Here is a 26,320-nt window from a genome sequence, read left to right on the forward strand (position 1 = left end):
GGGTCGCAAAGCCGAGGGACTAAATGCGGTCCGATATGACATTGTGCTTTCACACTGCTCAAATGTAACTTAACTACCTAAAACATTCACAAATGATATCCCGCAGGAGAGAAAAGCACATTTTCCATTTACTATTCAAGTCACGTATGAACCCAACTTCGTACATTTCAGTGGAAAATTTTTAAATTTCTTAAAAGGAATAGAATGAAGCGAATTTCTCGCCCTCACGCCACACTTGCAAGTTTTTAAAGAGCGCATTGGATAATTAGATTAGACGCCGCTGCAGACTCGAGTCGACGTGTAAAACGGCGCAAGTTCTTTTTTATTACACATTAATGTCTCGTTTTCCACAAAATTTTGGAATCTGAACTAAATGTATAAATATTCCACGTCATTTGCGAGTAAATCATGATGTATACTAAGGTGAACGTTCAATATTACCCTCTTCCATGAAAAAGCAAATAACATAAAACGTAAAACAAAAGTCATGAAACGTAGAAGCGGGTGATCAAACTATAATTACATTAAAGAACAAAAGGTCCAACTCGAATGTCTAGTGCATGTTTTAGAAGAAATTAAATGTTATTCTCACCGAGTTCAGAAATCCCAACAGACACTTGACTGAGAGCAATTATTTTAAATTTTACTTAAAATATGCCATTTCGGCTCGTCCGCACGGGCAGGCAGCTGACTGGGGAATGGCTTGCGACTACGTCCACCCAATGCTACAATTTAATTAAATATGGCTTCAGATTAACTTCGTACGGCTTCACACAAACTATTGCGTTTCATAATTCTTCCCTCACAACGACTAATAAGTGTTTTGCCTCGTGTAAATAGGTATTTATCCGTCCGGCACGCAAGAGCCAATGTCGAAACATGTCACTGTACGCACCTGAACGGCCGGAACGCTAAGCATTTAGCAAATGACGGCTCAGATCACTCGACGGGACATTACCTGAAACAAAAGCATTATAAAGTTAGTCAAAGTGATGAGATTTGTTACCAGCGAGTCAATTAGCTACAACAATGTCGCTAATAACAATAATGTCGGTGGGAATGACGAATCAAAGTTACTCTGGTGTAAAGTCTTGACTCTGATAATAATGGATTTCGCGGAAGCGGAGCGCGGCGTGCGGGGTCGCGATTGTTTCCGATGATAAACACCGGCCGCCCACCAAGCCATCCAAGAGTCGGCGCTAATTAAACAACAACGGAGAAAATTAATTTGATTGTTTCGGAACTGCGCCTCTTTGTTTCGGGCCTACGAACGAGTTACCTTGGAAAAATATTTGACCGACGCCTCTCGCGACTGTTACGCTCCTCTCGAACAGTCTTCCCTTCATAAATTTCACCGCGTCACGATTTATTCTCTTCGTAAAAACGTAATGCGGCTAGAACGGCCGCCGACGATGACAAGCAGGTCCGCACTGAAGGGAAGTAATGTTTGACACCTTGACGGAAAGCTTCTAAGTGCAACGGGGTCGACGTTCGTAAAACGTAAGTAAGTTTTACATCTGAAGTAACACAATATTGATACCGGGCTTCTTTTGATTTCCGAACAAAGGAATAGATGGTGTTGTTTTTAATTTTTTGTAAATCGTTTTTGCTGCCCCGTAAGTCGTATAAAGTTACATGGAAGATGACTCAAAGGAAACACGGATAAAGATGGAAGTTTTTAGCTAACGACATCGGCATCTGTCGCATTTCAAATGTAGCGCTGAAACGTTTGACGTGTTGCGTGCTTGCAAAGCCCCGCGGCCGTACATTAGGCGGCGTACAGCGAATGTGAAAGGCGTGTGTGACAAATGACGATCGCGTGACGTTGTGGCCGACCCGCGCCCGCGTCTACACGCTCCACCGATACCGAATTTGTGTGTCGCGGGCTGTGCGTTGGGCCCAACTCAAACATACCACTCAACTACTTTGCGGCCACAAAACTGTCGTACAATGGTGGGCGACTAGCGTGACGTCACTTGAGGTCGAGTTTCCTTGTTAAATCCCAAATATGCATGTTTGTTGGTAAGGGGATCATAATGTCACCATACCCTTTTCTAGAGGTGCTTGACATGTCGAACTTTGTTACACTAGCTGTCACAACTAACAATAGTGTCACATGTGAAGTGATTTATAAATAAATGTTATATTATGCCTATGTGCAAATTGAAAATAAATTTGTGTTATTTAAACAATCCAAGCGACTCGTACAGAATAGGTATTTAATGAGTTTATGCTATCGCCTTCGTGTCAGTCTACAATTTGACAAACAACAGTTATTAAAATTAAATTACAGAGAAATTCGAAATAATGAGCATAAAGCCTTATATTTGCGGGCTTGTCTGCGTTTCGTGTCGCGTCGTATATTCCGTACACCGTGGCCGTACTATAACGTCACTTGTCACCATTAATGACAAGTACTAATTAATTATCGAATTGAGACAATCAATCTCCGCGGACATAATACGCATAATGGAAGTATGGCCGCGAATCGTGACGTTTGCCCGTAAATCAGTTGGTATTATCGAAATATTTGGTTTTATATTCAAATTGCTGCGCTAATATTAACAATTACCTTTTAAACTTCATTATTTAATAGAGATGACAAATCGATATGTAATTCATCTAAAATCAATTGGAACTCTGCAACTACATTAATGTTTAAATGAGGTCTATCGGACATAAGATATTGGTACCAATCGTATAAATAAATTAAAAAAAACCGTTAAGTGGTCATGATCTACCACCCTTAAAAATGACTTAAACAATACCATATGTACAAAACTGTGTATCCCTTTATCTATTGTATAAATACTTTAAATATCGTAGAACGATGTGTTTTTGTGAACCTTGTGAGTTTGCTTCATGTATGTTTTTTTTATTTTGTGTACAAAAATAAAAGTTAAAGTTAAATCCCTATAACTAGTACGCATTGTTGTCGCTACCCAACTACTTCGATAGAATGAATAATTCACAGATTTGAGATCGGAAAGTTGGAGATATCTGGTGTCAATTAAACAAAGTATTCGCGCCACACCCTCCGAATGAATGGGTTGTAGAATTGAATCCGGAAAATTAACCGTGAATAGGCAAGAGCCCCTGGCAAAAACTTAAATGCGTTCCTGGGGAACCGCCGGTGCGAAAATACGAAATTACATGCGGTATCCGATTCGGGCAACTCGTTTTCGGGAGTGTGAATTATTTACGCGACGCCAAATGCGGGTGAGACGTCCACATAGTAGGCGAACAACTTTTTGTTTACATTCTGAGAGTAAGTAACGTAAATGGAAAATGTTTGGGGGGTCACGGTAGTGGCACGGCCAAGGTAAATTTATGGTCCACACATTTAAATGTTGAAGTTTGTGCGTACAATAAAACTTGCACTACGACAAGAGATGCCTTTTCAATGCCAAATGCCAAATTCCCAATCGATTCCGATAATAGTTCGATACAACATCATTGTATTACTATTTAAATTATCAGAATAGACACTGTGCGAATGATGAATATTAAAATGGCAATTAACATTTATATAGTTTGAGTTCAAGATTAAAATAGTCTGCCTTTGTGCAGACATCGCAAGGAAACGCATTTTTTCTTAATATTATAATTAACGTTATTAATAAGTGATTGTATTATCTACTTAATAAATAAAACCACTATGTGACACTATGACATTTGCATTTCGTAATCTCTATCGTTAAGGTCAATGCGAATATAATCTTAATGTGTTTATTAGTGTCCGTGAACATAAAATATTTTTTGTATTTTAATGACACTCTCACACGGGTCGAGTAGCGAGCCATGGATTTGGAGAGGTCGGGAGAGGCGGGGGCTCATTAAAGGATGCGCGGTTCGTCTCATTGGAGTCGGACAAAAACGGTCCCGCTGTCCGTTACGGTTTGGGCCGCAATTAAACAAGAGCGGGCGGTCGTTCATTGGAAAAGCGCTGAACAAGTGAACAGCACAACAGCTATCTAATTACTTTGTGCCTCCGCGGTGCCACTTGTCTCTACGGCGTGACCTCGGTGTGTAAAGTTGCCAGCGGTTTTTGTAAACAACGCCGCCTCGCGTCAACTCTATCTGATCGAATGTTTGGCCCCGAACGCGTGTAGTTTAATTAGTGCTAGTTGATGACTCACATTCCCGAACCACGCGATGCGAGAGCTGTTTATTGTTTGTGCGAGCACAACAAAACACTTTTACGTTGCGTAAATATTTCTCTTCTATTATTTTCGTTCGACGTATTCACTGTTACCACACAACTAAGAACAATTCAGTCTACGTACGTGCACGTCAAAATCTAAAAACGCAATATGAAAAGTAAATTTATATTTGCCCAGTTTCGTTACTTCCTGTTGTCGGGCTAAAATGAAACATTCCCCGAATTATGAGCCGCACAATAGTGAGAAAGCGATCAAAAGTCTTTCCGCTTCAGACAAACAAAAGTAAACAAAAAGTTTCTGTCTCTATAGCGGACGTGTAATATTTTCATTCTGCAAAATTGGGATAACTTTATAACGATGCGATGTACATTTAAAAAAAGTTTAGCCGCAACTATTCGACGTGTTAAAATTAATTGGAGAGACAAAGATTCGTATCTGTGTGGACGATAAGTTTTCAGCCGACGTCGCTAGAAATAACGGTACTCGGTTCGAAATTACTTCATTTCTTTTCGGTCATTAAGCGGCAGAGTGGTCGGGGTTTAATACAATCGGAATCGAATTAAGTTCATTCAGTTGCGGGAAGGCAGTCGGGTTAAGTTGATTCAGCAGCGCGGCGGACACGTGCGCCCGCCCGGCCCCGCTCGCAATAAGAATAAGAAATGAACCGATAAATTCTGTACAGGGTTGTCTCGTAATCATTGCACATTTATATAAAAAATAAATTGTTCCATAAGTTTGTTATTCTATACACAAAACATCTTTTATGTTGTGAGTTGTGAGAATAGTTTATACGTGAAATATCTAGCGGTCTATAAATGAATAAGAGTTGCAAAATTTTTGTGTATTAGAAACCGTATATTTATGTAAAAAGCATTTCACTGCAATACGGCTACTGAAATATTTGAAAAAAGAATCTAGTTAACCTAAATGAATATGTAGAGATAAATTTCAATTTGCGTATCGTCAAAAAGTTGCCAGCCTGACAAATTCCGACTTTGCACATACGTGTTAGAATTAAGCTCCCTCGAGATCACGGGTAATAGAGAACGTTCATTAAGCGATGCTAGGCGACAATCATCCGAATACCGACGCCCCTCGCTCCGCTGCGACAAATGAACCCGAAGCGCTGACGATTATTTCGCTCCATGTGTTCGTGTAGGTACTCGACAAAACTTATCCCAGGCCAATGACAGAGCTTTTGTAAAAATAATGCATTTACAATCTCGAAACAAAACGCGCCATAAATCGCGTTTAAAAATTGACATTAGGTTCGGCACGATAGGTTTCCGATAAACATTTTCAGTGCGATATTTGACATGAATTATGGAGAGATTTCCGAATAACGTCACCGGACGAAAATGCGATGCGATCGGTGCAGCGTGACGTGGAGTGTACGTTTGACGGTGGCGGGGTTATGAGCTAAACGGTGCGAAGTTTCACGTCGGGGAATGGATGGTCGAATTAATTGAAATATAGCGTCGCGCCGGTGCGCGGTCGTGCGGTGGCGGATTGGGGGATTAAAGTTTCAGTGGGTAGTCCGGCGCGGGAGCAGGTGCGGCGCGGGCGGGGAGGCCGGGGCTGCAGTGCGGCGCTATCGGATTCCCGAACACGAGTCGAACCGTTGAAAAATTGCGGCGAACGTCTTGGAGACGCCCCCTGCATCGGCGCGGAGCTGATCCACATACAAATCAGCCGCGGCCGCCTGCATCGTACCGCACGAGTCGCGTCGTTTCACCTCGCAGCACCGCACCGTGTAATCAACTAACGTGTTGGACTTTTCAACAATTCACTTTGAATACCTTCAATCGACAACATTTTTCAAAGCGCGCAATTTGTTATTCGCATTTTGCGGAGTGCACGTATACTTTTTGAATAAATAGGTATTAGTTGAATGCAGCCTTATTTGCGTAAATATGGTAATAACGGTAAAACATTTTCAGTTGGACACACATGTTCCGCCGGAAAAGAAATGCTAATGCAAATGTTTAGAAATACTTTGCAACGCGCAGACAGGTGAAATAAATGTGACATTAAGTATATTTTAACGTTGATGCAATTATAAAAGTTGTAAAATTTTATAGCAAACAAAACAAGTCATCCCTAGCCGGTAGCAGCGACATGCACCGTTTAATTGCGGAAGCATCGAAGCTTGGCTAATGGACTACATACAACTTATGTGAGGACTCTGATATGTACATTAGCGTTACAGCTAATATACCCTTTATATTGATTTATTAACATCCCTTGCATCGTGTGTACGTATCCACTTCACCGCCAATTTCAAACGGAAATTGCTTGCATACTGAGAGGGAAGACAATTAGACCGGTATATATTAAAATGCAATTATAGCATAGTCGTTGAAACTCTCAATCAGGGGTCAGAGGTTCAAATCCTAGGTCCCTAATTTTTGAAATTTCGTATATCATAAAATCAATAATCTGTTGCTTTATCGATGAAGGAGATCTCAAGGAAAGCTACACGATAAGAAATAAATCTCAAAGCTATGACAAGTCTACCATTGCGAACTTGGTCAGCGCGGCAGTTCATGACCTAAGTTCTTCTTGCTCTGTGAGGTGGCCTAGCTGCGGGAATGTAATGGACGGTAACATTTAACTTAACACAAACCATATAATATATAATAATATTTCTTTAAAACATTCGTGCATCAGTAATATTATAGAGCACAGATACAAAAAGGTCGCCCAAGAAAATATGACTGGAAAGGCAAGCTAACTTTTCTCATGACTCGGCGAGTTCGCGCTGCACGGTATCGGCCGTATCTTCTTGAAATATCAAAATAAGATTATTTCGTTTTGTTTGCTACTTTCGTGCAGCGAAGATAATAACTATGATATTTGCCAAGAGACTTTAGTCTACTTGTAATGCGCATAAAGAAGCTGTTATAGCCTAGTGGTGTGAATTTTCTGCCTTTTCATGGGGGTCTGGGGTTTGTCATAAACCTCATTCTGTTAGTCAGAATGATTATATGATTTTTTTAATTTATGTTATGTTAAATAGCGAAGAAAACATCACGTGGAACTTAAATGTTGGAGGGGACAAAAAAAAGAGTTTTTATTTGATATGCACATAAACAGCGTAGCCTAAGCCCTTTCAAAAGAGGGTCATCGTGATGTATCACGTACAAATATGAAACAAATATACGACAATAATAATAATAAAATAATTGAGCCAAATACAGTTTAGGTATCGTAAGTTTATTAAAGGTCCGAGAGCGTCGAGGGCCTCGGGGCGACCTTCATAAACAAACTTTATGACAAACAATAACATTTATTACATAGTTGTGTATTAATGCACAGTCGGTTTACAGCTGGGCGGGCGCCGCCCTGGCGGCACTCCTCTATTGTTTGGACACGGGCACAATACATCTTTTGGGATGCAATTTCTCTTCGCCTGTTCTCTTATTTATTGCATGAATAAAGCGAAAATGATAATAATTGCTTCATTATAGTTTCAAAACTTATATACAGGGGGAATTTTATAACAGGAACTAATGATGCAATTTTAATTTTTATAAAAATCGGCCTCCAAACTCCTTTCAGCATTTTTCGCCAATTCCTATCGTCTCAGATTTGGCCTTCAAATGGGCCTACATTTGAAAAATTATAAGGATTCGAAGAACATTTACCTTCATCGTTAAAAGTTGATCATTTTTAAAACTGTGATCTAGTCTCAGCTATTTGAAACCAATATAGCTACGCGGAAGTATTGCCAAATGTATTCAGAATAAAACACGAACTGGTTTTTTCTGCACGCAAAATTGCAAAACAAAATAAGTCGGCATTGTTGTTCCGTGACATGCGTTCATCAGTATAGATACAATAACGCGGGGCGACGTACAATGCGTCGAGCGTCGAGCCCCGAGCCCCGAGACCCAAGCCCCGAGCCCCATGGCCGCGGCCGGACAGCGTCTGCCTCCTCCCTGTTCTAAAGTGGAATAAAATTTTATATCCGAACATTATACGTGACAAACGACGCGAACGATACGACTATTTTCCTTCAAGGAATACTTAAAGCTCTGTAACTGCCTGTTCACGTTCGCCGATTTCGTGCAATAACGTTTGAACGTAATTTCTACTTATCATACTAAGTGTGGTGTCAATTTTATTGCATTTTTTATTATTCTAAACATATAGTACGATTTTAAAGCTATAAATTCAACAAGCCAAGATCATGTTAAACATACACAATACTTGTGTCTATAGTAGTGTCTATATACAGTAGATATAATTTAGGAAAAAGTAATATGGGGCTAAATGATAATATGGCTTTCTCAACCACGTCTCTATTTACATCCATTTTGCATTTATAGTTTTATTAAGTTTGTAGGACGTTATCCCGCGATTGACGTAGGCATGAGGATTAGTTAAATCCACTAGAGGACATGTGTCAAAGGATGGTTAAAATGGGTTCCGTTTTTTATCGGTCGATTACAAGTGTGTCAGTTATATAAAAAATAGCCGTCCATTTAATAAGCGTTCACAAAACGAAACTAGTCAAGATAATATTTGTGTTACGGAGTCGAAAAGTATACAAAATCAATTCTGTGCCAAACGAAAAAAGTAAAAACTACAATCATTTTCTAGCACATTTTTTCTCGTAACAGAAACAAGTTTTCGACTATTATCAGCTTAGTTCACGGTATCCGGGTTTAAAAATAAATATTTAACCGATTTAGGCGTCGCGCATGAATATTCAAGATTTATTTTGGGGCGACGACGACGAGGATGGGTCCGTAGCGGGCTAAGTGGTCCGCGATCGTTAGCGGCGATCGCCCTTGAGGGTGCAGTTACGGCGTCGGTTACGTATCTTGTTAAGCCGTTAAAAAATTTGCTACATGTAATTTTATACGACGGGTTCCAACAAAATAAACTTTTAACTTATGACGCGTAATAGAACGCTCGTACGGTTAAGTATGATGGCGAATAATTGTTGTGCCGTCAAATGTTGTTAATTCAGAAAGTAGGTAATGTTGCATTGAGCAAAATTCACGAAATACACCATTTATTTGTTTATTGTTTTTCAATTTTCATGTACGATGTGTGACTTGCGCTACCAAGACGAATCTAATGACATCTCATATGTTAAAATCCATCAAGGCGTTTAGGCCGTGCCAAAGAAATAGACATAAATAAAATCTTAACACTCTTTCTGTTGCAGACTGCTACAAATGTTATTAATAGTAGGTATACTCGTACAATTAAAATGTAATATTCTCAAAAATATACGAATTCAACGTTGCAACGTTGCAACGTTGCAACGTTGCTGCAACTTCAAAGAAATCGCTTTCCAATGTAAAGTCACTTACATTATACATTCACATACAGATCAGTATCATTCGAGCACTGACATTCATATTCTACCATAAACCAGAGCTAGGTTTTAGAAAAGTTTGCAAACCGCTCTTAAGGGAAACTTTGAAGTACTTCACTTCGGAAATGTGAATTGCCTTCAATGCAGTCGTTTACTATTATACTGATAAAATATTAAAATATAACTTTTTAACTGGCTTATTATTTATTGAATAGTTGATAATATATCGACTTTAGATACCTCATAAGCTTATCTAGACATGTATCACAAAAACAAATTACAATAAAAATAAAATAATGCTGTTGCGCTATCAAACGGATAGTTATTGAGTGACTGATGCATGCGTTGAGGGTAAACTAAAAATTAATATAAATAAGAAAAATAATATAATCGACTTTACAAGTAGCGTTAATCTCAGGCGCTTTGTACTTGCCTACTTTTAATTTAAATGTGCACTTTTCGCACTGCAGATAATCACACGATAAGCTACCATTTGTTACTGCTAAAACTTTTTAAATCACGAAGTCCTAAGAAAATTGATAAGGCGTGTATGAGGTGACAAAGTTCATTTGGTAGGTATTAATTTTCCATGACATCATTGTTTATAATACCCGAGATTAATATACACACACCGATCTAAACCATTACAGTTTTCAGTGAGCCGACACGACGTGTGGGTGGCGTGCTCGTCGATGTTCGATGCTCATTTGCGTATCTAAGTGGGCCCACGGAGGCCATTAGCGATCGAAGGCGTCATTACTCGCGGTGTGCGATAAGGAGGCTCCCTCCCGTCCTAACGACGCCCCAAGTGGACAGCGACGTGCTCCTCACAATCACGGAAATCATACTGAATATATGGCGGCCGAGTACTCATCGAAATAGTTTTTTAATGAAATGCTAATGGCCCGGGGAAATGGAAAACGAGCGGACTGATACTCTGTGTAAACATTACACGGAGTGAAGTGACGTATCATACTTATTTAACGTAAACGAAAGGATAGTTTTTGAAAACTTTACCCACAATAAAATGGACCTATGAAACTCATCTATATTTTTATTTTATTTAAGATTTTAGCCGTTAATTGTTGTTGATTCGGAATATTTTCAGCCAAAGAGCTACTGAACTCGCAAATTCGCTACAACAATATTGCATTCATCAGACTAACTGACTCCGCTATTCTGTTGCACACAGACTATCATAGACATAGATAGCGAATACAATTTTAGTCGGAGCAAGTTTTCACATTCATGCAATATAATTAGGCGAATGTACGTAGAGCCGTATTAATCGTAGCATATGATTTCATGGATGGTCGGAGAGCGCCATTGCGGAGTTTCGTCGTAGATTTTAACGAGATTGCCGGCAGTCGCCGCTGCCGTAGCATCGAACTCTTGGCGAAAACCCTCCAAAACAACTTTACAACTTATTAAATGAGATTTCTAACATTTGATATTGAACTCGGGTAGATTCTTTCGTTTCTATGCCCAACTTTTATAATTTAAGCACAATGTAATAAGCCAGCGGGTACGTAATGCTAAATGTTGTAAATTACGCACAATATATTCCAAAAATAACTTATTCCCTACGTTGGAAACGCCGCGGATAGTTTACGCGATACAAATGCATTTGAATTTCGTTCAATTAACCGTCAGGCTTGTACACGTGACTTGAATATCGCACATGACATATCATGCACTCGCCCGAAGCTGTTTTTCGGGCCAAATCAGTCGACCGCGTAATAAACTTTACAGGATTACCTACCGTTTTTAACCCGCGGACCTCGCCATTGTTTTGGAAGCAGCAGAATGCAGTGTTCGAGTTTTAATCATTGCGACTGTTTATTAAAACAGAATTTTTTTTACGATAGTTTCAAAACTAATTTTGTAATACTTGCGGTCGATAGCGACGCCTAGTGAAATGAATGAACTTAACTAGTAGAGAGCTCTTCGTCTCGTCACGATTCGTTTTAAAAGGTCAGACTGACTTTTATCATGCATATCTAATTGAGGCATCGCTTTGAGAGATTTGATTGATGGGTATCTTCGATCTATCTAGATGTGGCGCGGAGGTCACCTGCGTTGCTGTGGGCACTCGGACACATGTATTATTCAGGCGTGCCGTATCCCGCTGAAGCCCGCTCATTACAATACGGGCGGGCGGGCGCCGGCGCCGGCGAGTCGGCCAACTTCTGCGATGCTAGACAACGCGACCGATTAAAATTTCATCTCTCTTTGTTCGGAAACAGAGATAACGGATCGATGTGCGCCGCTAATGCTTCGGCACGGTCGCCGCCGATCTAAATTGAATTCATCGATTCGCTATATACATAAGCCGATGAGTGTTTGTAGCGGAACGAACGCTTTATCTCACTTCAAATAATAAGGAAATAGCGCGGAAATACTGTTGGTACACTCTTTTTAAAATATGGAACGGGAGATTTATTATCGCCAACGGTGGACCCAATTTGTGCGCTGAAATAATTATTTGCACATCTATCACAATTGCTAACTGAACACAAAATGGATACACACAAATCAACAGTTGCAAATGTGTGGATATTTTCGAGTTTCTAATGGTAATGAATCGGAGGCCGGTGTGTTGAGCGAAATTAGGCCTAGTTCATGATTTAACACGGAAACTGTGCTCACTCAGCTAAAACAAATCCACTTACACCGACCGTGCGAATATATTGGGAGCAGACACGAGCCGTATTTCTATTGCACTAACTCGGTTTAATCCATCCACTGCCGTCTTTAGAAAGTACCGCGCCAGCCAGCTTTAAAATGTGAATGTTTTAAATTAAACACGCTTTATTACTTAAACTCTGCAACTGTAAGTACCCGTCATTATATATTTTAACCTCGGCTCCATTATATTCTTGAGATATATTTTTTTAAATTACCCAAAGTTACGTGGTATCGTAGCACAGATATTTTATTTCTTTAGCTACTGTTACTGAAGTAACTGTTGAGAGAGCTTGAATAGGCCAAAGCGGTGCGGCGCTCAAAGTTCACGGAGTTAGAGCCCGCCAATTAAAAGGCTGCGATTGGAAGCTATTCTCTAGCGGATAGCGAGAGAAATAAAAAAATATCAAAAAGTTCAATTGTTTGATGAAACTTCTCGATGCAGCTGTTAGTCAATATGCACTTACGAATAAAAGTTCACGGCACTTTTATCGCGCGGCTCACCGATCTGAGAACGTCATGTAAAAGCATCTTAGTAACATAACTCACGTATCTAAAATAAAAAGACGACAAAGGAGGCCATTTGTTTTGGTATTACGCTATCGGGTGGCGGCGCGGCAGCGGCGCGTCGGCGGAGGCGGTGGTTTCGCCGTTCATGTCCGTTCGATTTTTCAGCGGGCGCCTTCGAAACGACTAGTCGAAGAAGTGAAAAATAGTAAGCCGCTCACATCGGATATTCTTACATTTCGCAACTTCCCCGTCGTCCCCTCTCATCTCGTGGCCCGATGCATGCCTCGCTCGTATCGATATTGCCTCGATAATGCCTGAATCTTCTCGCCTTTATTGCTCAAGTTGGCCTACGCTGTACAATGATGCGGTTAATTTGAAGGAATAAATCAGACTCGCTTTATATTCCCGTCACAACCGACAGTGGAGCCTCGGAAGCTATTACAGTAGCTGTAATGAGATTTAGAGCGCTCATATAAAGTTATTTATGTGCAGAACGCGACTCCTGGGCGGCGGCAACACACCAGCACTTTAAAGAAGGGCTCCGGAAGGTATAACAAGCTTACATTATTAATAACGACTAAATTGAAACATATACGTGGAGTAGAATAGAATTGTTTGTGGATACGATTTTTGAATTACTTACGGTATTTTATTCGCAGCAATGGTAATCGCCAGGGTTGGTTAAGCCGGCGTGGTGTGTTTAAATTCGTTTTTCAATTAGTCCGATCGCACTGGGACGAACGGCTAAACTATAGCTGACACGCGAGCCATGTTTGAACAATGGGGTTGGCACCCTATTATTTATTATTATTTTTATTCGAGGAGGTTGGATGATCGATTGCGTGGAGGGCTCGCAGAATCGGACTCCTTTGTTCGGGGAGATTAATCACACGCGTCTACGTATGACGGGCGCTGAGTGGAGATATTCATTAGCAGGAACCGATAGGTAAACTTGCCCCACTACACTTTTGCCAACTTGATAGATAAGTCAACAATGAAGGAGCACGAAATTAATATGTATTCTGTATTTTACAAATAATATCAATAGCTACGTTATTTTAATAATACATAATACTGCTAAATATATAAGTGTGTAACGGAAGAATTTCTTGTACCATCGAGTAGCATAAATAAGAATTCAACGGCACCTTTTCAAATTCACCAAATCCCATAACATAAAGGGTTCTCAAAAGTCAGTTCACGTACGTAGTACAATTTATTCGGGACCACTTAAAGAATAAAATAAATTTCGTAGCAGTTTTACCGTTTCACGTGGGCGGCGGAAGAGCGGAGTCAGGATTTAGGATATAGGTACTCGGTGGCGCCGCATGCTGCCATGCTGACTACGCGTTTAACCAATTCGATGTTATACGAGCCTATGCATAGTCGAAGGCGTGTTTTTTCGTAATAAGCATGACAAGATTTGTGTTAGAAATGTTGTCATACTGTTTAACGTTTCAACCGTAATGTACGGTTGCCAGGTTATGAAATGTTGATATATGTTTATGCAACGAGCTAGGTGTCGGCTGCTACATCGAGTTAATATGGAAGGTGTCAAAAGTTAGTGACAGATTTAATCCTTTCGTAATGGCGTCGGCGATGATGAGCGCGCTGGCGGCGGCGCGGCGCGTCGTCTGGTAGGTAACGCGATAGCGCAAACAAACGCTCGGACACCGCGCCTCGCGATGTCAATTAAGCTAATTAAACACACAGTGGGGGAGACTGGACGCCGCACTCCCGCTACCCACTCTCACCCTTCGGAGTCCCTTAACTGACGCATCATTTTAACATCAAAAGCCATTTCTCGCAGGAACGGAAAACAATGGTCAAACTACCGCACCGGCCCATATTCGCGTAGACGGACGTAAGCTCACAAAAGCACCCTTTATAAACGAAATGCACCGGTTTTTACGAGGAAAAGCTGTCGCTCCAGATAAGCCGGCAGTCGAGGCATCATGTACGTCAATATTAACTCGGCTTCTTTGAGTGGTAAACTTTACAAGGCAAACGGCGACAAAATATGCAAACACAATGAGAAATTCTCAGCTTTAGTGGTAAGTAATTACCCGCCGATGAAATTATGGAAATGAGCGGTGAAAAGACAAATAATAGAATGAGTGCTAACAAGAGATAAGACACGGCTTAATTAATAAAGTTTGCGCGCTTGTCTTAGGGCGGAGTGCGGAGGAGAGTGGAGCGATTCTGGATCCGAATCGGATAATCGCATTCGGCTAATTGAGCGTTAGATTGACGCTATCAGCCGTCGAGCGACCGGCCGCCGTCCCGCTCCGGCCGCTAGCTGATCCACCCACTAATACCACTGAATCATAAGATATATAGACAAAGGAGATCCGAAACCGACGAGTCGAGTCTAGAACTCTAGATGGATAATACGCATGAAAAGCTAAAAGTTTCCAACATAGAGTATAGGGACGAAGACAGTGGCCGGTTACAGAGTAATGTGCGCAGTAGAAAAATAACACAAAGGGTTGCAAGCGTGCGTCAATTTTGGAAAAGTTTTAACGAGAGGGGCGACCACCCGGCGAAGGGAGTGTGTCACGCGAGCTCCCATCAAAGTACTTTAGCTGTCAACGGTCGCATGATAGTGCGGTTACTATTATTATACTTTCAAAAATATAGCCCATACGTACTAACATTAAAGGCTCATACAAATACATTATAAATATTGCTTGAAAATTGGCTTTGCAAACTACGTTTTTGATATATTCGGTTTTTTATGTTACAGTAATAGCAAACTTTTATGAAAGTCACTTGATAATAAATGCTACTCGTATTTAATCATAATAAAACCCAAATAATTCAAAAGTCCTTATTAGGTTAATCGCAGGACTATCGAGCGTTTCATTTATAACAAAATCAAACAACTATATCATTTCGTTTAAAGTAGTATTCTTGAATTTTTAGTAAATTACTTATCTCAGTTAAGATTAAAGCACTTTAGTTCAGTACACATTATACATAGAAACATCCACCCATTTGCAGATTATTATTATTAGCTGCGGACCTCTAAAACGCGATTGCGTGTACTTATAAATGTGAATTAGAAGTTATAAACTTTTCGGGTGTGACTAAAATGAAATACATAGGTCAATAATTTACATTTATGTTATACTTTTACAATTACTAAGTGTTAGTAACTTGTCACGTAGGTAACTGTATAATTCATCTAATTGAAGCATAAATAACAATACAGCATTAATTAAAAAGGTTATATAAAGGTAAGGTGAATAACATTATTCATATGGTAAAACTATTAACAACTTAGATAAATTATTTATGTATTACGTATTTTATTACGCATCTGTTAAGATTAAACTATAAAAATATTTGAATTACGCTTTTTGGGTTTTGTAATGGTAAAACCAAGTAGTTTGTAAGTTAAAAATATTTGTGCTAAATAAATTGAGCGTTATTAAGTTAAAACTTTTCGTCTGCACGTTTATCTAGATATTTCCGATATTTTTTTCTAATACGATCCCTCCAATTGCTAACAAAACTGTAATTTCTCAAAAAAATCTCCCAAATTCGTTTCAAGATATCCAAGAAATCAAATTAAATAACTCCCGCTTCGTCCACTGGAAGTTCATATCGAACTTTTAGGGCCATCATTACGAAGGTCGGGGAAAGGGGCGAGCCAGTAAGTCAGCTCATGTTGAACATGCCTTATGTTTGGGTTTAAACGACGTTGCATTAGTGCGATATGGAGGCAAGGTCGAGGCTTAGTAGTTTGCACAGGTGTGGCGAGTAAACTCTGTATACTTGGTAGACGAGCACACACGTCACTAAGAGCAGACTGGGTACATTCGACTATTCAGTATCGCTTGAGACTATGTCAATATATGACTTACGTATGACGCCTTAAGCAATATTGGATTAATGCAACATCGCCGCTCGCACGGATGAGGCAAGCTGATTCGGTGTTACTCATATGTACTTAGTCATTAGACTCATCGTATATTAAGAACGGTAAAATCGTTTGCTCACAGTATATAAGTAATATCATATAATAATTTATTTACTAACAAAACATTATTGGGTACGTGAGTACGCTGTTGTAATAAGTTCATTAACGATACTTCGCTAATCAAAGTTAGGAAAAGTTTTGCAATAATTTTAGTATGAATTCTAGTGTATCTATTTTGAAAATAAAAGCACACCAATTAACTTAAATCCCTATGCGAAAAGAGTTAAGAAATAGTGTTGTTAAAGGTTGAACCTGTTTTCCTAAGTGAAAAACAACTATCTCCGGCATATATAAAAGACACAACCGTACCTTACAAAACAGCCGTTTCCAGTACATTTCGGCAGCTGTGTTGATACACTTACTCGTATTATACATACACACAGTTAGTATAAGACGTTGAAATGATACACGGCTAACTCGAAAAGCACCCAATTCCGTGCTGAGAGCGTCTCGTGTGCACCGACGTTATGCTTGTATAACTAAGTTCTTGCTCGAGTTTGTTTGCAACAACTACGCTACCGCCGTGTTGACGCACCGGGCACTCGCGATAAACACGTAACGGCGTATCATAATATACGTGCACTTTTGTATTAAATTTTGAACGTGAAATATTGTGTAGTTGCTTTACTTTGACGTTATTTAAAGCGAAAACGAATACTATTTTCGTCGTCAACCCATTGTTCACTGTTGGGCACGTGTCTTCTTTCAGGTTTAGGCCATCGTCCACCGCGCTGGCCAAATGCGAATTGGACAAAATGGTTCTAAATTCAACTAGTCATACTGCGATATAGTGTTCGATTACCAGGCATATGTGTTGCATTATTCGAAATTATTATTTGTTTTAACGTCGAAAGAAAACATTGGGAGGAAATCTACTCATACATGTCCGAGAGTTCTATAAAAAATCTCAAAGATCTGTAAAGCTGGTTCGGCGGATTATTGCCTAACCCCTCTTGCCCGGCCATGGGACTGTTAGTAATCAGATGATGATAATGAAAGCCTCGTATAATCTACAAAATAACATTAAACCCATATTGTTGTGCCGTAAATTTGGATTATAAGCTTCACATTTTCTACGAAGTAGCTTGTAATTTTCTATTAAGTAATCCGGCTGTCGCATGTTGGAGGAAAAACTGGTTTCTTGTCGTGTATCGGAGGAAACCGTCCTTATAAGATCAATGCTCCAATAGTGGGAAGTCTTCGCGTCATGTTAACGTGCCAGGCTTGTATAGTTAATGCATTCCGTGGATATCGATAATCAACTATATATGCGATCTTTATCTTAAGTTAGTCCTCGTAATACATTCTCATAACGACAATATATAATCACAACGTATTTTAGTGTTATTTTCAATTGTGTTAACAAAAAAAATTAGAGCACTCTTTTCTAATAAAATTTAATCCGTACCTATTATGTTCGATATACGTGGAAAAACATAATATGCGTACTTATGCCAAACATAAAGGTATCATCAGATTTCGACTACGACCTACTTAATTTGCCTTTGTAAGGTATTTAAACATTTAATTGTAAACAATGTTTAGTTGCTACAAATTTACTGGAAACCATTTCAAAAATATATATTGGTTTATACAAGTGTGAGCAACTACAGTTAGATTTTCTTGTTAATTACGATATGGTAAAATTGAAGCAATCTGTAGTAGTTTGCTCTACATTTCATTCAGTTTTTGAACACAAATAGTTCGGCCGTATCGTTTTAGTCTTTGAGATTAGACTTTCTATTCAAACAACTCCCTTTTTTTCTTCATTATAAATTGACATCCTATTCAAATAATTCTGTCATATTATTATTAATGAAGTCGATTTCTGTTCGAAAGTATAGTAAAACATGACGTCCTTATTAAAAGAGGTCCTTTAGCTGGGGGGCGACAGAGTGACTAAGTACATTATAAAAAGTGTATTTACACCCGACCTCACGCGGCGGCCGGGGAAACTTTCGTTTCGGGCGTTTTATGGGCGGAAAAATTGAGAAAAGTTGGAGCGTAACGGCCGGTGGCGACGTCGGATGGAGGATCGGGCGACGGCGAGTTTAATATAATATGTAAATCGAACGGCAACACCGCGACCTCACACTGTTCATCGGCAAACTCATATCGTTGGCTACGTCCAGCCGTCGTATTACTAAGGGAGTCGTAAATTATTGTGCAAAATGCGAGGCGGGCAAGTTTTACGCTGGGCGGCGGTTGAGGCTGCACGGGCGGTGGACGAGCGAGGCAAGGGTTACGAGCCTATGAATGCAAATGAGCGTTGCCGCGCGCCCCGAGCTCCGTTTATCGACGGACATTTACATAAAACCCCAGAAACCGACCGGCGAACGCACTCAACATCTTCTCTTATCATCCTACATCGATTTATTAATAAAATATGTAGTACTGTATAAATATCTAAATAAATAACACGCGATCTCGTATAGGTTCAAGTGCCTTACAGTGTCTTATTTAAAACATACAGTCTATGCTCTAAAACAGGTATGGACAACTGTGGGATTAACTGAACGAAATTTTAACGAATGGAAATCAAGCAATCCTATTGTTGGATTTGAGTCACATTCATAGCTTAACTATCTCACACATGTCTGGTGGAAAGGCATCCTTAACGGGCGACAAAATGTCATATATGGAAATACCATACTGAAATACCATTTTCATTCAACTGTTTTCAGAAGGCAGGTCGAATTCACGGTACATCTTTTATTATGTACTACATCCCCGACTTTGTTAACATTCTTTTTGGCCCGGAACTTTAAAAAAATAACTCGAAAGTCTAAATAAATTATGCCCGTTCATTCTAGAACTCAAAAATAGACAAGATTATTTTTAGAGGTTACGTCTATAACATAGATAAAGTACTAGTTACATAGATAGCTACCAAAATTCCTTCGATAAAATTGCATTAGTAGTACCTACTAGTTACTACTCAAGTAAATAGTCACACAAAACTTGTTCATATAGACTGAAAATTAACAGTGTATTAATACAGAAACAGAAAGAATAAATACACTCTCGAGAGTTCAACAGTGAGCGTACATAATTAAGAGCATACATTTATATTTGATATTTGCTTAGCGTAATGAGGGATTAAGCGAAATTATCTGTATACTATACCTACCTACTGCCACGCTGATACACGGACTGATTTTATCGAAATAGAAGTCTGCAAAACGCTAGACCTGACTGATTGATTACGTAACAATCAGTATCCGTATTTAGGCAGAGAGACGGAATCGACCGAATTGGGACGACAGTCTGCCGGGGCTGAACTTAATTTAGCACTAATCGACCCAAGGCGTCTGATATTACGGCGTTTGGCTTTTGTCAGTTGTGAATGCAGCTGAACCCGAACGTTACGTGGCAACCCTACACTCGGTTCTAATTGGGGAGCAGCCACTGTCGAATCGACGGCTGATTAATTCAAGCAGTCGACAAGAAAAGTTGCTACATGGTGCGTCTTCATAACTTCAAAGGCAACCTTATTGTTAAAATGTGGAATGGTTTTCTGAGAAAAACATAAAAAATAGCAACTTTGATGTTTATAAATTATTCGAGAGACACTTATTATTTCGTTGGTTACAACATCGTTCTTGGGAAATCTTAATAGTAAACCCAAAAGGTAAAATTATTAACAGGTAGGTACTTTTGTAAAAAAAAATACCAATAAGTTTTCTACATACCTATATATTAATTAATTTGAAGTGTCTGTCTGCGATTTACTTATTTTTCACTTTCTATGCTATGATTTTAAATACGACGGTCAAAACATTAAACACCCATTTCTCCAATATTATTGTCAGTTTGTTTGTATCTAGAATTCTACAGCTACACGTGTACATACGAAGTAATCTTAGAAACGTCTGAGGCTATGTGATCGGGACTTACGGATGGAGTTTACAGAGTATGTGACTATTTTATATGTAGGGCCTTAGGTGGACCTTATCCGTAGGCCGAGACGCGTATATCGTTGAAGAAGGTTCTCTAATACCTTCTTGCCAATACGCGAATACGCGTTAGAGACGTTAAGTAATTGTAAAAGTTGCGTAGCTGCGTATCAACTAATCTGTGATTGCAACGTCATTACATACCTCTCTTGTTCTAATATGATTTGGTCAAAGATGTCAATGGGCGCAATTTGCTATCTACTCAAGCAACGTTCTCTCGACGCTCTCAAGCGTTCCTCAGGCATTAGCCCTTAATAACTAAAAATTACCAAAAAAGCAAAAAACATATTTCGAATGTAATACAAAAGGGGTATAAATTCGCCAAGTGACATTGGCAATAAGACATCAAGACAAGTAACGTGTTCACGACTCGGCATTATCATCGCAGGTGACTTTACGCCTGTTTATTCGCTGCAGTGGCGCTATCTCCCGGGATCGGCAGTAAACCGTCCGCCGCCATTGTTTTACTACCCTCCCCTCTTGTAATTCCGCTCAATGACGCCGCTCTTCAATGTGTCGCCATTCATTAGGCTGCACTGCACAAATCTAATCGGAACGCGGTTGAAACACACCGCATAGTTTTGTATTTGTAATTATTTCCATTAAATTCGATAATATTTGTCACACCGCACACCGCAAATTCTTGTATGTGTGATCAATTCTAGTTATAAATTATTTAAATATATTTGCGCCTATTAAGTTATGTTAATTGTCATTACATTTTATTAATTATGCTTATTAAGTAGGTAATTGAATTATCAAAACAATAATATAATACCAACATAAGGCACCGACTACAACAGGAAAATAAGAAATATTAAGTCGCAATTTAAAAACTTTAAGACATAAAGTTTCCATTCTAAAAATGAATCTTTTTCAACGAGTTCAACGCGGAATTCCTTCGTAGCAGCACGTACCTACCAGTAAAACTTGTTTAAGTGATACACCCAAAACTCGACGATTTTCACCGGAGAGCACTATCCGTATATCCTCTTTGCCGTGCAAGTTATTACCGTGACTATTCCGCCCACGACAAATTTGCCTGAAACCGAGGTCATGTGTTACACAACTTCAAGCTTATCTTGCACTTCATATAAAACATGTAGCTATGTACGTAGCTAAATATGCTTTATATTAACTGCAAGATAAGCCCGAAGTGATAACTCGAGCAGGTGTAGTTGGCGGAAAGTTTTATTCGTATCATATATACCCATGGCACACTCGACCCAAAAGTTTCGCGGCGTGATGTTTACAAGGCTTCCAACTATACAAAAACAACGATACATCAAAAGTGAGTTACAAGTTAACTGGCTGTGTCCGCTCCGGTACCGGCTAAACCGGCGAAATTTCGATTTAAGCTGACACGGGTATAAACCACCCGCGCCCGGGCTTTTCTTGTCGACTTCTACGACACTTTCCAAGTGGCCCACTCCATAAAAGTGCCCTTTTTGACGGCTCGACGATTCTGTCGTATTATAAAACATTCCGTAGTACAGACTATTGCGTGTAACGTCCTTGTGCGTAAATTTGCCTGCCATACAGGAGATGAGCGGCGAATCATACGGGTCATAATTCACATGATCGTTCACTTCGCTATTCACGAGTACGTAGGGTCGGGAGAGAAAGAAAAGGGAGGAGCGTTGAGAGGACCGCCAAAGGCTCCGCCCTTTATGAAGAACCAGTACCTAAGATGAGACACTTAACGGTCACTCAGTCGTTGCTGCGAGGTTATAAAAAGATTTTGTTTGTCTATCTCATAACGCCTCCCCGCGTTTACGCTCCGGAAACTTCAAAGGGAAACTTCACACATCGCGATCGTCGGGAGTGGTACATGTTTAAATTTTGCGCACAGAGAAGAGACCCGCGAAGACAATAAAGAACCTAAAGCGCGCAGTTTAAAACTTTTGAGGAGAACACTCCAAGGCGACGCTGACGCCTGAAAAGTTGGGGAAAGAAGCCGGCGGCAGAGCGTGGGGTCACCGCCTACTGCCATCAAAGTAAGAAATATTGCCACTGTAGAGGTCTTCAATCGAGCTAGCGAAACTCTATCTTTAGATATGTTTTCCAATTGCCAATTATACTTTAGAATTGCTCGGCATAAACTTTATAAATGTCCAGTATAAATATACATTTTGTAAATGTAACCCGCTGAAATTAAGATTTATACTGTCCGTTTTATAATGTGGTTTTAGTTTTAGTATAAAGGGTGTGAGTTTGCTTTAGTCTAGTTTAGCTTTTATATAATAAAAAAGTATAACAAAACTGATATAAGTTTTTTCCGTGCATAAATATGAGCTTAGATAGCAACTGTTATTTACATTGTTATTAGCAATGACTTTGAATAACTGTAGATACTTGGTACGAAAGCGTCGGAAGCGGTAATTATAAAGCGACGACGCTTTGTATGAACACAGTAAGCCGGTGATCGCATCACGCACTCGGCGCGCGGCGCGTCCCCGCTCTAATCCTATTCCGCGACAAATTAATATGCTCATCGGCAGCCGCGTCACTAGATTACAGATCGTTCATAGCGCGATTGTATTTTAAGTGTATTATCCAATTTGGTGGATATTGTGCGTGTGGTAATCGGCGGTCGTCTAGCACATCCGAGGGCTTACTCTCGATATGAACGGAACGCTACAATAACGGCATTATTGTATGCGGCAATGGAGCGAGCTGGTGAACTTAATAGATTTTGTTGGTGCACCGACTAGCGCGGTCAGCCTATTTCGAGCTAACGAGATTATCGTTCGAATTCGCTCTCCGTACACGATACCGAATTGAGTGCACACGCGTTGTTTCCGCCAGTAATCTAATATATAAGACGCCATGTAACAATCCGGCCGTCTAATCGGAAGTGGCGGCTGCCAGCCTAAGAGTAATGTTAGACGAAGACTGAATGCCTTCGTTAGACATCGGTTCCGGGTGCTAGTCTCTCGAGATGCAGACTAAGGTCCTCGTGATGTTCTGAATGCCTCATTACCATGTGTCAAACATGAAAGACCTAGGCGTATTACGAAAGGCGAAATTACAGCTATGGCGTGAATTTTATTTCGAGTAGGTGCCTAAAAATTGTTTCACTGCGAACGAACGTTAGCACTCGCGTACGTTGCGTCGAAACAAATTCGAAATAAAATCGGGAGAATAATTAAAATCGGCGCAAACCATTAAAAGAGCAGTTTATAATAGGAGAGTGCACCGTGGAGTGTCCTTCATGTAGGCAGTTAAAGAGTTGGAGGAGCGCACTCGAGCACGAGTACTGTAGCGGCGCCACCTCGCGCCGCCTAACGAACCTGCCGACAAAAACTCACGCTACTTCGCTGTGCACGGCGCACGCCACCGCACCACGCGCCTCCGCGATAATAACCGCGCCACCTACTCTTTGTACTCGCGAATAAAACCTCATCGAGTTAATATAGTGCGCGCACTTGCATAGTTAGCGCGCTAAATAATTAACGGGCACGTAGTCGTGTTAGTTTTCAACTCGCTCACGTGCACTTGAATACCTTTTAATGAAGAAAACTCTTTCAGGGCCGACTATACATTTTCGCTACTCGTAAAACTCTTAACTTCGGTGGCGATGTAAGAAATAGATAAATGTTTTAGTGTCCTCGTAATAACTGAACGTCCTCCGAAACTCATCCAAACTGGGATAACGGAAACGAGGAAAAAGAGTGATCAGTTTTATGTTCTTCCGAGAGAACCGTTAAAGATAAATGATCAGTAGTGCGAATCTGAGTTTATATTGTAATAATATTAACTTTAAAACTTATCACGATATTTAACTTCAGTAATTACGTAGAGACTAAAGACGATTTATTTTTTAGTTAATACTATGAAAAATAGCTTAATACAAAAATAAATAACTAACAAAAAAAAAGGATTAGACGCAGTCTATTAATTAAGAGACCTGTTATTTGTTTCAGTCCGAATTTCTTGAAAATAACAACTGACATACTGCTAATTAAGCCGTTTGCATTTTATTTCACGAATAATCAACAAAAAGATAAACACAAAAGTTCTCATAGCAACATCAAGAATTTCCACTTGGTAATTTTACGAACAAATATTATATACATATAAATGTTAAACCGAGCCGGCACCGCTTTGATAAAGTATGTAAACCACATGCGTTAATTAGATTGAATTAAATTCTGACGCAAATACTGTACCGATGTAAAGTGTTTCTTAAAATAATTAATAGACAACAATATCAGAGTACATTGACCGTATATCATTTTAACATCGTAATTAAATGAAATATTGTGGGCGATAAAAGGCGTCTGACATTATCGTGCAAGTGTGAATCTGAGACTTTCTCTTATGCACAGATACGGCATACGGTCAATGTAATCGCAATAGGTATGTATGAGTTTCTCGTACAAGCATTTCTTGACTTATATTTTTTACGTGAAGTTATTTGGTTAATTTTTTTTATAATATAGGAGTAGCAGACGAGCATGCAGTCCACCTGATGGTAAGTGGCTACTTCCGCCCATGGACATCTGTAATCAACCCCAGATAGGATTAGTTATACCTGCCTGAGGTCGGCCACAGATGCGCCGTTACCCTTGAGGACTATGCTGGAACGCCTCGGAAAAGTATGTTTCCCTTACCACACCCTTCAAAACGAAACACAGCAGCACCTAACACTGCTGTTATTATACAGAAATAGGTGTGGCGGTGGTGCCGCCGGAGTCGAACCACAAAGGATTCTACCACCTTCAAATGCGGAATAAGCAGTTTTGCGTTTCGGTGGAAGAGCGTGAATGCTGTCTGATTTACTTATTATTCGACCATCTTAGCCTTCATGAGGAGTAAAGCATCTGTTATTGGCTTAAGGTAGACGTTTTAACACCTGTTACCATCAGGTGGACTGCAAAGTCGCTTGCTATTCCATATCATAATACGTTATTTCGTATTATGCTTCATAGACTTATGGAGTCAAACCGACATGCGGTGCTAAATGCCAAGTAAGAACGCCTTATGGACTAACGTGTTCTGTCGACCAAAGCTTTCAGCAGGAAAAGCAATTAATCTTCTACTATATGGCTGAAATAGGTGTTGTATTTCCACTGTTGAGTCCAGTAGATTTATTGCCACTTACTGTGCGATTACAATTGAATTTTTTTTTTCATTTTATATTCTTGTATACCCGTAGTAAACAAGAATATTCGTGAATTTAAGTAATTAAAACTCAAACTACAAAACCACTTCCTCAGTAAAGAAAATATTATGGAAAAAATGCATTAATTGTTTTATTTTGTTTTAGTAATTAAATGTGATAGCTTCAAAACCGTAGATCTTGCTGACTTCTGTGGAGGCATGTAGCATTGTCGCCACTAAAATAGTCAGTATCCATATTAATCCATTTGTTGCATAGAAATGGTGCCTGAACTACTGTTCCTGTGTATACTTATATAACGGGTTGCAAATCCTTTGTGAGATTGGTAGTGTATTCTCAAGAGAGTGCGGTAATCACTTAACATATAGACTACACATCCGTTCTATATCTTAGTATAAATACAACACAATATAAAATAAAAGCAGGCCACTCGTCCCATGATTGTCCCACACGTGATCACACCTTACTCAGCCGGCAGAATTGCATGGCTAACGAGCAAACCGCGGGTTAATGACTCCTCGTATTCTTGCTTTGAGTTTCAACGGCCTCGTAACGCCGAATGAG

The 26,320-nt window shown here is 39.7% G+C and overlaps 1 protein-coding gene across 16 annotated transcripts in view; it reads right to left on the minus strand.

Moving 5' to 3' along the window:
* mbl (splicing regulator muscleblind) overlaps window positions 1-26,320 on the minus strand; it is a 354,372-nt gene that overhangs the window by 36,013 nt on the left and 292,039 nt on the right. Inside the window, exon 1 of one of the 16 annotated variants that reach the window (XM_073080282.1) lies at window positions 1,280-1,704. The exons of 14 other annotated variants lie outside the window; for them this stretch is intronic. The gene's annotated coding sequence lies outside the window, so the exon portion shown is untranslated. Of the gene's footprint in view, window positions 1-592; window positions 744-1,279; window positions 1,705-26,320 lie in introns of those variants that run through there. One more of the 16 variants, XM_073080281.1, reaches the window with a different exon arrangement.

Source organism: Epargyreus clarus, unplaced genomic scaffold (assembly GCF_041222505.1).
Source record: "Epargyreus clarus isolate Ecla_fem2 unplaced genomic scaffold, WU_Ecla_fem_2.2 ptg000015l, whole genome shotgun sequence".
In the NCBI taxonomy this organism is placed as follows: Eukaryota; Metazoa; Arthropoda; class Insecta; order Lepidoptera; family Hesperiidae; genus Epargyreus; species Epargyreus clarus.